This window comes from Corapipo altera, unplaced genomic scaffold, assembly GCF_003945725.1.
Source record: "Corapipo altera isolate COAL_440 unplaced genomic scaffold, ASM394572v1 64, whole genome shotgun sequence".
NCBI classification, from domain to species: Eukaryota; Metazoa; Chordata; class Aves; order Passeriformes; family Pipridae; genus Corapipo; species Corapipo altera.
Genome location: NW_020884893.1, coordinates 5,053,746 through 5,065,044, shown reverse-complemented (window position 1 = coordinate 5,065,044; position 11,299 = coordinate 5,053,746). Strand labels below are relative to the sequence as shown.

Sequence of the window (11,299 nt, the reverse complement as noted above, 5' to 3'; positions counted from 1 at the left end):
GCCGCCCCGCTGCCCGTGCCCGGCGCTGACTACAAGTCCCGGCGGCTCCCCCCGGGAGCAGACCCGGCCCCCTCCGGGCGAGGGGAGCGCTCCGGGGGGAGCCCGCCAAAGAAACCGCCCCGAGAGCGGGCGCTCGGCACCCCCGGCCCGCGCTTATTGCACAACGATCTCACCCCGGCAGGTTCGGGCGCGGGGACAAAGCCACCCGGCAGCTGGCAGCCTTGGTGGCACCGGCGTGCTCGAAGCCAAGGCAGGAGGAAGGGCTGGTGTTGAATCGAATCACCAGGGAGGTTCGGGCACAGGGCTCCAGAAGTATCTTTCTTAAGGTTCTTAAGCCTCCTGCTTCTCCTCTGGACACTTTAGCATCTACCTGTGCAGCCTGCCTCTGCGGGCGGGGATGCACCATTCCCGTTGGTGTTCAGCAAAGGGATTCTCCTCCACTGTCCCCGTTTTGCATTTTGGTCCCTCAAAGGACAGGCAGCTCCTACTGTGAAATATAAGACTGAAGTGCCACTACCTTTGACCTGACCTGTAGGTTTCAGCCCTGACCTGTGATTCAAACCTTGGGGTATGGTTACTGTAGCACAGCCCCATATTCACTCCCTGTACCGCTCTATCCATAACTGCAGGAAAACAAAACCTGAAAAGCTACTTTGTACCTCAGAATCCATCGCTGGAGAACACTCTGATGGTGAAGGGCTTGCAATGCTTTATTTCCTCCAACATGAGTTGGAGTCTGGGGTGTGAGAGGGGGTCCCAGAAGTCCTTGTTCATTCATGGTTTCCATCTCCCAGAACCTCAAGAAGTGCCCTTGTGCCTTAGGTTTGTCATTTTACAGAGAAAGAGATTTTTTGCCACATGATAAATGCAGAGGTAACATGTTAGCAAAAAAAGCCAGTGAAGTTCTAAATCACCATCTACTTTGGCTTCTATACAGCAGGTTCAAACTCTGCAGACATTTCTCTTTTATGGACCCCACAGAGAAAAGCCAGTTATTTCAAGAGAAAGGAATGCATTAATGTCTGCACTCCGTAGTTATTCATTAATATTTTTCTTGCATTGCTTCCATAGTTCTAAACACCCTATGCTTCATAAAAGAGAGGGGGAAAACAAAAAGCCAAGGAAAGCCATTAAGCTTTTCAGGACTAAAGCACCAGACTCCAAGACTAGGACACATTTCCACTGATTACTGTGGGAAAAAAGATGGAGCTGGGCCAGCAGCACCCAACATCACTGTGACATTAACAGCCTTCTGCAAACAGACAGTCCCATGGAAATCTGTGGAGCTTTTGTGTTTCATGCAGTGATGGATCATGCGCAGCTGTCCCTGATCCATCCCAACAGCAAGCCTGGAATACACCTTTGGGGTCGGACTCCAGCCAGAGGCCGGGGCCTCTCCACCACTGAGTCATACCCCTTCTGTCTGCATGACTTCCACCGCAAACTGCACATCAGCTGCTTCCTGGGCCGCCCGAGCTAATGACAACCCAGTTGGCACTCAGTCACTGTCCTTTTACAGAGCTTCATTCTGCTCCAAATGATGGCAAAGATTCAAATCATCCAAACAGACTCCGGCTCCTCTGCAGGGCAAGGCTTGCAGAGTTCTCAAAAGCAACCAGCAGTATCTCGGTTCTTGATGCTTTCACTGGTCAGGGGGGAAAACATAAGCCCCACATCTCTCAAAGGAGGGATCCCAGCTCCTCTTCTTCCCTAGAGGCAGGAAAAGGAGTTCTCTTACAGGCAGAACAGAACAAGAAAGAAGTTAGGGCTAAACCTGCACTCGGTGAGCACCACAACCTCCCTGGTCCCACTGGTGTGGCTGGGGGAGGCTGCCTTAGTTCTGCCACACCCTGGAAAGCAGGACGGGAAATGAAATCTCCTGTCTCATGGTACAGCTATTGCAAACACAGGGTCTGATGAGCTGTTACCACAAACACAGTGGGAAAGAGAAGAGAAAGTGAGTAGGGATAACTTTATGTGAGTAAATTAATTTTTTTATATTTCCCACACACACACACATTCTTGTGATAAGCCATCGTGCTCCCCAAAGCACCAACAGATTAAATCCAGCCATCAGATCAAATCTGCAGGAGCTTGGCTGAGCCAGTTTGATGACACCTTCTCCTGCTTTTACTACAACAATAGGAGTACCTGAGAAGAGAATGTTTCAAGTTTCTCTGGTCAAAGACAGTTCCTTCAGAGACAGGCACATCTCAAAGTGTGAAGCTGCCTTGAGGAATACTGGACAAGGCTTAGCATAAATCCAAGAGCCAAGTGCAAGCAAGAAGGGGAACATGTATCTGATACGTGCTATTGTGGGGGGACATTTAGTCCTTTGTAGTTATTAAGAAATAATAAGTCATCTTTAGCAGCGGGTATACAAACATCCATATTCTTAAGGTATAGGATTTGTATTGCAAATCCAGAGCATCCTATTCTCATTCAGATTGGGAAGATTAGTTTTATGATAATTCAACACAGTTAAGAGAACTCACTGGGGTTTTACTTGCATGTAAATATATTCCTTGAGGCTTATGCAAAACTGATACACAAAGACTCCTTCTGGTGGACTTCAGCAGCATTAACCAAGAGGTTGGAATGGAGCAGCTGCAGATCAGCAAACCAAGTGTCCTGGATTCCACTGAAAGTGAGAAGGTGGCACTGCAAGAGTATCCAGGCACAAAACCATGTAGAAATAGTCCCTGCCTGAAGGAAGGAAGTAAAAACAAATTGTGGCAGGAAGTTATACCTTCAAGAGCACAAGAGCAGGACAGAGATGGGGAAAGAGTAGCAGGGGAAATGTTCCCTGTTTCCTGTCCTCTGCAAAGCCCCAAAGTCCTTTCTGTTCTTGTCCTTCCCTTGGTAGTGAAGCTCTATGGTGCTCTCCTTATATACTTATCTGAGCATTTCCCTTTCTTTCCCTGATGTCTTTGGGAGAGTTGGGTTGAGACATCCCAGGTCTGATCAGAAAGCCATTGAAGAACTTTCCTCATTTCTTAGGAGACTGATGGGCTTTGTTTTTAAAATGTAGCTACAGTGGAGCTCTGACCTTTTTCAGTCTCTGCAGTTGCTTAGCCAAGACTTCATTGCTGTAGGGCAGTGCCCTTCAGTTTTGCCATGGATACCCACTTACTGCTTGTTGCAACAACAGCAGAAGAAACATCCCCCTCTGAAGCTCCACAGTTAAATAAGTTAGCTGGAGAGAGAGGGATCTACTGTGGGAACTGTTTGCTTTGTTAGTTTTACTAATGCTCAGTCTGGATGCTGGCCACCAGCTAGGCTGTGAACAGGAGCAGTGCTGGGAGATCTTGAGGGAAGCTGCATTCAGTGGCATTTGGTTTAGGTTATAGCAGGAAGTTCTGCATCTGGGCCCGTGGTCTCAGATTTTCTGCTTTGGTGCCCTGAACACACCGTAACCATTGCTGAACCCAGAGCTGCTGCCACAACAGGAATTGAAAAATTATCCTTCTTTGGGCCACTTCTAACTAAATGGTTGAGTAGAGGATGTTCCCAATCAGGATTGCTTTTTGAATAGGCTTTTGCTTCTGTAGGAATTTTCTAATAGGACTACTTCCTCTTCTGAAATATTTCAGAACTGAGTGAACTCTCCTTTTACTGGCTAAACTAGTTACACACAATCAGACCACCAGCTCTAGTGGGCACAGAATGATCTGGTTTCATGTGCAAGTAACCTGCATTAAAAGAACATAATAAGATGGATATGGACATTGATAACTCTGGGACTGTGAGAACAACAAAAGGGACACCTGACTTGACTCTGCTGGACCACAAGCATATTTTAAAAATTGTGACAAAAGGAAATGCCATTAGAAGTCTAGTTTACTTCTCCAAATCTTCCTGCCCTCCCACTTGATAAACCTTGGCAAAATTAAAGTTGTGTGTCTGTACCATGACAAAGGACAAACTGAATCATGGTAACAGCTACAAGATTCCTGAAAACTAAGAGGCTCAGGGAAGAAATTGCAGAGCTCATGACTGCTTGGAGGATCTTGCCACAGGAAGGCAGAGCTGCACTGCAAGCCTTGGATATAAGTCTAGATTAAAATAAAGACATAGTATTGCCAAGGAAACTAAGAGGCTGTGCCATCACATTGCTCATACACCTGCAGCTGCCAACTAGAACTTGTGCATTTTTCCTTGACACCATTACTATTTCCTATTAGTTCCTTGGAGAGGCTCAGCTGCAGCACAGTAGCTGAGCACTTTTCCTTCCACATGCCCTTGTGCAGGTCGTGCATGTCAGAGGGGAAGAATGAACCACCTGTCTGGGACCAGGAAGGACCAGATCAGCAAGGAAGGTGCTTCAGGGGTGCAGTGGTTGAACCCACGATGCCCCCACCTTGAGTGGTCAAACCTGCATTTATTGGTACTCATTACTCTGCTCTTGGGGAATTTCTCCTCCATGATCTATGGTGTGCTGTTTATCCAGATACAAGTCCTGGGAGCTCTGTGTGTACAGACTCTACCCAGCCTTGGCAAAGCCCTCTGGGGAGCTGGAATGACACTGCACCGGGGACGCAGCCGAGCTGGCCGGGGCTGCCAGCTGGGGATTGTCACAGTCTGACAGCAGGGAGCTGGGCTGGCTTTCTGAGCAATGAAAATACTGCCCTTGATTAGGATGGTGGCTTGTTTTCTGGCATTGTTGGCATCTATGCCAAATAGTTTTGTCATCATCAGTATTGTAATGTCTTGGCCTAGAGCAGTGGTAACCCTTGCCTTTCCTGCAACCACAGGGACGATGCTCTTCGGCCTATTAATGAGTAACTAATGAAAAGTGCAGATCTTCACATTGCAACTAAATTATGTAACAAATCCAGGAAACCCTTCACTAGCTGATCTCAGTTTCTTCTTTACCTTGTAGAAGGTAGGAAAGGGATGATAAAGGGTTAGAAACAGAAAAGTGCCAGGGCAAAGCAAACACCTCATGTTGGTTTCTGGGGCAGAAGTTTCTATCCGGATTTTCTACCACGACTCCTCCATTGATAGTAAGCAGTGGGCAACAGAAGCTGTAAGATAAAGAGAGATACAGCAAACATTTTCCTGCTATGACACATTAGGTGATGGAAGGACATTAAATATGGAGGCCAAAATACTTCCCATTTTTTCAAGTTTGCCTTTGGTGATGCCATGGAGGAAGAGTCTCTTCAAAAACAGGCTCAGGTATCCCCATATCTGAAAGACAGAGCATGGGGAGAAGGGAGAGAAAGGTAAAGAGATAAAGCCATTTATTACCACCTGCTAAACACAACCTCCAATAGAGATACTGTTCCCTTCCTGAATTCCTGCACAGAAAATCTGTCTGTAATGGTGTAGTGGTTTGAACCATGATAAATGGAAATATTGTCCCATCTCTCTTAGGCTGGGATTTAATTATCAAAAGGGTTTTCCTCCCTTAAAAAGGTTTTTTTTAGAAAAAAACATTCCATTTGAGTCAAACTGCAAAACTTACATCTCAAAATAGTTAAACAAATATTTTTGCTATTTCAGTTTTATGTTGTACGTTGGGAAATATTAATTGTAACTTCATACTTTAGTTAGCATTTTGAAAAACATAAAACTACATTTGAAAATGAGCAAGAAATCATTTAATGTTCTTTAAAGGAAGGAAGCTCACTTCAGGCCTTTTGAAACAGCATTAATAATTACATTTTTTTTGCCAAATATTTGTGGAGCTGTTATGATAAAACTAAGTGGTATTTTCTGATTTAAAAAAAGAAAATGCCAGAAGGCTTCTAACAATCTGTGCCAGAGCTGCCAGGGCCACATCCCATGACCTTTTCATGGGAGTGCACGTGACACTGGTGGTACAAACTGAGCAGGAACTGTCCACACACTCCAGCCAGGGAATAGGACACAGAAGAACATTAAACAAGATATCTCAGCTCTGGGATGTACAACACAGTTGTATGGACATAACAGACATTCTCAACAGTGAAAGAAAAGTGACTCCAGAGCTGGAACACATCGATAGCATTGGGTCAGACCTCAGCCAGGCCCTTTTTATCCAATTTCACACAGGTGACCACACTCAGGTCTCACCCATGGATCACTTCTTGACCTGATGGTCCTTTTCTCCAGGTTGCTGTATTTTAGACCTTACTAATACAGACTCTGATATCATCCCTCCAGCTGTGATACTTTTAGAAGGTATTTAATGCCCACAATGAACCTGGCCAAGTGCAGAATACCATACACACACATACACACACACAAATACTGGCATTGTATGTAATTAACCTTCTTTAAAGGTTTCGTTAGAAACTCTTAGAGCCCTCTAGTTACCATGTCTACTCTATTCAAACACAAGGCAGCAAAGATTCGTTGCTGAATCAGTAGCTCTGAACAGGATATGAACACAATTGAAATGTCAGGACAACGAACCAACATATCAGCACTGGATACAGAAGGTGTATCCATGCAGCCTGGAAAGGTATTCAAAAAGAAAAACACAGTTCCCTGGACTGAAATCTGAATGATTCCAGCTTCTGCATGATCTCAAAAAGCCAAAAATGGGCCTTTCACAAAAAAATATTAGTTATGATGGTGCCACACAAGTGCAGCACAATCACAGACTGCAAAGGTCAAAGCTCACTTGGGCAATGCCATCAAGTTCCCGACAGTCCAACACCCACATCCCATCGGCTGGAGCATCCTGGAGCATCGCAGTCATTGCTGATGAGGAAAAGCATCAACAGCTCAACAGGCAGTTGCCAGCAACACGATGTCCCCAACATTGCAACAGGGCAATGACATCAGCTGAACATGACAAGTGAAACAAAGGCAGCCCATTTCCTGCTAAATCACACGGACCAGTTCCTAACCACATCATGCTTTTAGTTAGAGAACAGGGTAAGACAATAAAGAGGGCATGTATTACATGCGTTCTCAGAAGGACACAAAGGCTGACAGATCACTTGATCTGCATTTTTGAAGTCAAGTCAAGCTCGTGAATGAAGCGTATGGATCAGTACTAAACCAGGAATCCATTCTGCTTCTTAGAGCATGATTTTCCTTTTGCCAGCCTCAGGGTGCCAAGGTCAGTCCTACCTCAAAGGACATTTTCACCAGCCTACAAGAAGAAAAAACAATTCTTCTGTTTCCTTATCAGAAGGGTAGTCATGACAGAACTACCCATGAAGGTAAGAAGGCCTACTAAGAGCAAGTAGGTTACTATTGGTGAACATTTCCCTGGGCCAAGCCAGTTCAGAATCGTTTGGAGAGTTCAATCATCTCTCTCATCTCCCTACTGCTGTTGGCAGGACCACCAAAGAGAAGTGCTCAGATGATGAACTGGATGACCTCAGCCATGGAGAAAGACACAGGTCAGCACTATAGAATGACTCCAATCCAACTGCATCACGCAGCCTATGGCTGAACAAAAGCTCTATAGGAGAAGAGTTCAATGAAAAAGGTTTTGCTAAGCTGTTCTCTTTAAATACACATCTCCCATCTTTCTGTGGTTTTGTGAAAAGCTGTTTCAGTCCAGTGAATGTGTTTCTGAAATGCAACGTGCTCATGTTCGAAGTCTGACAACACTCAACAGATGTAAAATTTGTTCTTTATAATTATATAGATACTGTTCCATAATTAAACATTAATGCTTAAACAACCAGCTAGTGTCTGCAACAGACCAAGAATGAACATTACATAGAAAAGGGAGACCTCCAAGGAAAAGAGTCAGGTATCTGCAGAAAGCAATTACCTGTCAGTAAGTGATACCTGAGTCCATATAAATCCCACCCTGTGTTACAGCAGGAGCAGGGCAGACAGCTGTCCTTCCAAAGAAAAAAAGATTGTAAAGATTGTATTTGAATTCTAGTTTTAGTCGTTTGAGAACAGTTTGAGCTACTGAATTATCTGTGCACTTTACTGAGTACAGTAATCATGGTCTATTCTAAACAAAATGTATCTCCTTTTGTTGAAGGCTGCCAGAGGAAGGTGATTGAACCAGCTGACAGTGGGTCAGGAAAGGACATTTGAACCTTTGTGGCATAACTGTAAGTACCTCAGGAGGAGCTGAAGAAAATCACTGGAGTTTTGCTTCATAGCATTCAGAGGAACTGAACATCGCTCCCCTTATCTGGTCCAGCAAATCAATAATCTGCATTTAAGAAACATTAATGACACAAAGCATTCCATATCAAACTACAAAGCATTTGTTGATACACCATCAAGAATTAGAGACTTAGCTGACTGGGGTATGTAACATGCAGTTTCCAGCATTTTTCTCTTGCTACAACAAACCCATTGTTGCATCTCAGGATATCCACACCTCACACGTAGAAAGCAATTATTGCCTGCAAAAGATACACTGGGCAGTAAAGGGTAAACCTTCCCTATGCACAGCTGAGAGTATTACCTTAATCTTTTATCTAGGCCTGCTTTTCAGTGGCACTTGATACAGGAGCTATACCAAACACTTCCTTGACTACATAAAGCCAGAGATTGAGTTACACAGGGTTGAAGATCTGTGCCACCAGTAAGACAAAAGCTCCTATATTACCTGGCACATGCCTGCTAAATTATTGAAGTGTCTCTTCAAACTGAATATATTCACTGGATAATTAGTCAACAGAAGAAAACAGTCTCTCTTTACAAAGCTAATGTTGACAGGTATTGTATCTTTTATGCACTGCAACAAAAAGCATTTGCAGAGCTGATGCAACACAAACATTTGGAACTGCTCGTCAAGGTGCAAGTGTTCCCAAGGCACTTGGTCCCCTTTGTGATGCTGCCTCAGTCTCATATTACCTTACAACCAAGTCCTAAACAGTGTGAATTACTTTTAATGATGCATCCCCCCCCATTTCAGGTAAATGGTACAAACACATGAAAGTTTGTTTTGCATTTGAGGAAGGAGTGAGATCAAGCTGGCACAGGTACCAGCCTGACCCGATGCTGTGCCCACCTCTGTCAAGTGGGACCTACCTGAGGTTGTGCAGACGAGTCACTGCCACTCTCAATTCGTAATTCTTGTAGCTGATAACCCAATGTGCCACTCCAGCAGCTGGATTCTCGTGGGCTTGTTTCTTGGGAACACAGGCTACTCCATGTGTACACAGAACACCCTGCACATCAGCAGTCCCAGCATCTGCCTGCTGGAACCATCCCAGCCAGCCAGCTGATGCTGCTCCGTTTATTCTGACCTTGCAAGGGAAGAGCAGCAGCAGTTTCCACCCATGAAATGGCTGTCCTGTTGCTGAGAGCAGGAGGATGGGCCCTGCACTGCCTGGGTATAAACCTAAGCATACCTGGAATTACAAAAGCTGTTTGAACGTGAGCTGCAGGATGAAATACACAATTCTACCAACTCCAATTCACAGCCTGAGGTTGCAAAGACAACATTCTGTCAACGCAATACTACTGGTGGTTTTTGTCTTTTAAGTTAAGCCTGTTATACCTGACACTAAGGGGACAGACAGGATTTTAGGGATATTCAGAGTGAAGACAGCACTAAATTGTAGTTACAGTTAAAGCTTTCTTAAAGACCATATTATGATTAGTATAGCATAGAACTTATGATTAGTATGTCACAGGATTTCCACAAGAAGAATCAATTTAGTACAATTTATAACACAAATTATAATTTCTTATCACCAGGACCCTCTGCAGGTTGGAGGATCTTAGTACATGGTTTGCTGTATCAGTGCAACAATCATAATACAGACTTGGACATCATGTAATAGAATAAGTCACTCATTCAATCCTGAGGAAGCAGAGGATGGAGGAGGCAACTGTGGCCACAGGGTGGTCATGGGTCTCACTGTTCAGCACCAGTCTGGGTCCGAATTCTCCACTTAGGATTTCTAACTCCATGACTTTATAGCCAGTGCTCTGGGTGCTGTTACACCTCCCTGTTCAGTGGTGGGATCATTAACAGGGCTGGCCGGGTGCCTGGGACCTTCGAGGCCAGCAAGGAAGAGAGCAATCGGCCTAGAGCCCAGGAATCTTGAGGCCAGCAGGGAGGGGAAGAAGAAATATGTTTGGTTGACTTGGTTCACAGGACTTTCAGGGCCTGATAGTAAGGAAAGGGGAACAAATAGATGACAAATAACTGTAGTTTGTATTAGAGCACACGTGCAGCAGCACTGCCAGCTCCTCGCAGAACTCCAGTGGAGACAAGCATTGCAACCAGAGCTGCAGGGAGAGCTTACCTCGGGAGCCATCAGCACTGCCATCGCCTGGCACGGCAGCAGATTTACAGCAACGGCTTTGAACTGGAGCATTTTGTGCATTCTGCAACTGCTGGTGTAGAGAATGTTATCGGGGAATTGCTCCTGTTCCGAATTTGTTCCGTTTGTTATTGTGTGCTGCAGCACCAGGTGGTGATTCTCACCTGGCTGGTAAAGGTGAACAACCCAAGGGAAATGTTTTACACAGTGAATCTCCATCAAAGACTTTTGAAAGAAGTTCTTTCAAAAAGTGAAAGTGAGTTCTTTCACCTCGCCCCAGGCTGCAAATGATACTTAGCCAATCTAGAGACATAAAAAGCATAACAGCATTTCACTTTGCCCTGGTTCATCTCTACAAACAAAGAAGAAAAAGCAAATGAGAAATAAGTGGTTTCTATCATTTCAAAGGCCGGACAGTGTGAACCTTGTGGCAGTGGTTTGACATAATTTGTCCAAACACCACATCTGCAAACAGCACTTTTTCACAGTTAAATTAAACCAGGCCTAAGCAATAGTTTAATTGAAATGTCCCACATATGCCTAACCCCACCTCGATCTCAAATCCATACCTCTCTGGAAAACAACTCAAACAGACCTGTTTCCTGGCCTAGGTGCTAAGCTGGAGTACTCACCAATTCAGTATTGCATTTCCTCTGACAGATGGTAAATTAAGACACTCTGCCTGCCTGCCATTGTGCAAACATGTCTGGTTTCATTTGTGAAAGGCTTTAGCAGACAAACTTTGCAATTGCTTAGTTTTCTGAAATACACTTCATTAAACCAATGTGCAAAACCACTGACACGTGAGAGTAGCAGGTGGAAGCTCATCTAAAAATATTGTAAAATATTCCCATTTGGGGAGGCTTAACTGAATTGCTCTTTATACCAAAGATTATTTTCATGCAATAAAACACCAACATTGACAGCAAAATTTCAAAAAACTGGTGAAAATAGGAATCTTACATTCTTCACTCAGGTTTTTTTGACAGGTAACTGCCACAGAATAGCAAGTTAATACATTTCCAGAAATGCTCTAACATTTATTAGTGTGTGAATAAGCCCTCACTTATGTTTGATGCTCGAAGGCACACAGCTGTGTGTACTTT

At 44.4% G+C, this 11,299-nt stretch overlaps 1 long non-coding RNA gene across 1 annotated transcript; it reads right to left on the bottom strand.

Moving 5' to 3' along the window:
• Window positions 1-4,924: 4,924 nt before the first annotated feature.
• Window positions 4,925-10,512, bottom strand: LOC113948476. The gene is made up of 4 exons (XR_003528165.1): window positions 9,690-10,512; window positions 9,168-9,272; window positions 8,950-9,089; window positions 4,925-5,193 (listed from the first exon to the last, which is right to left on the bottom strand). It is a non-coding gene; the product is annotated as an uncharacterized LOC113948476 (long non-coding RNA).
• Window positions 10,513-11,299: the final 787 nt, after the last annotated feature.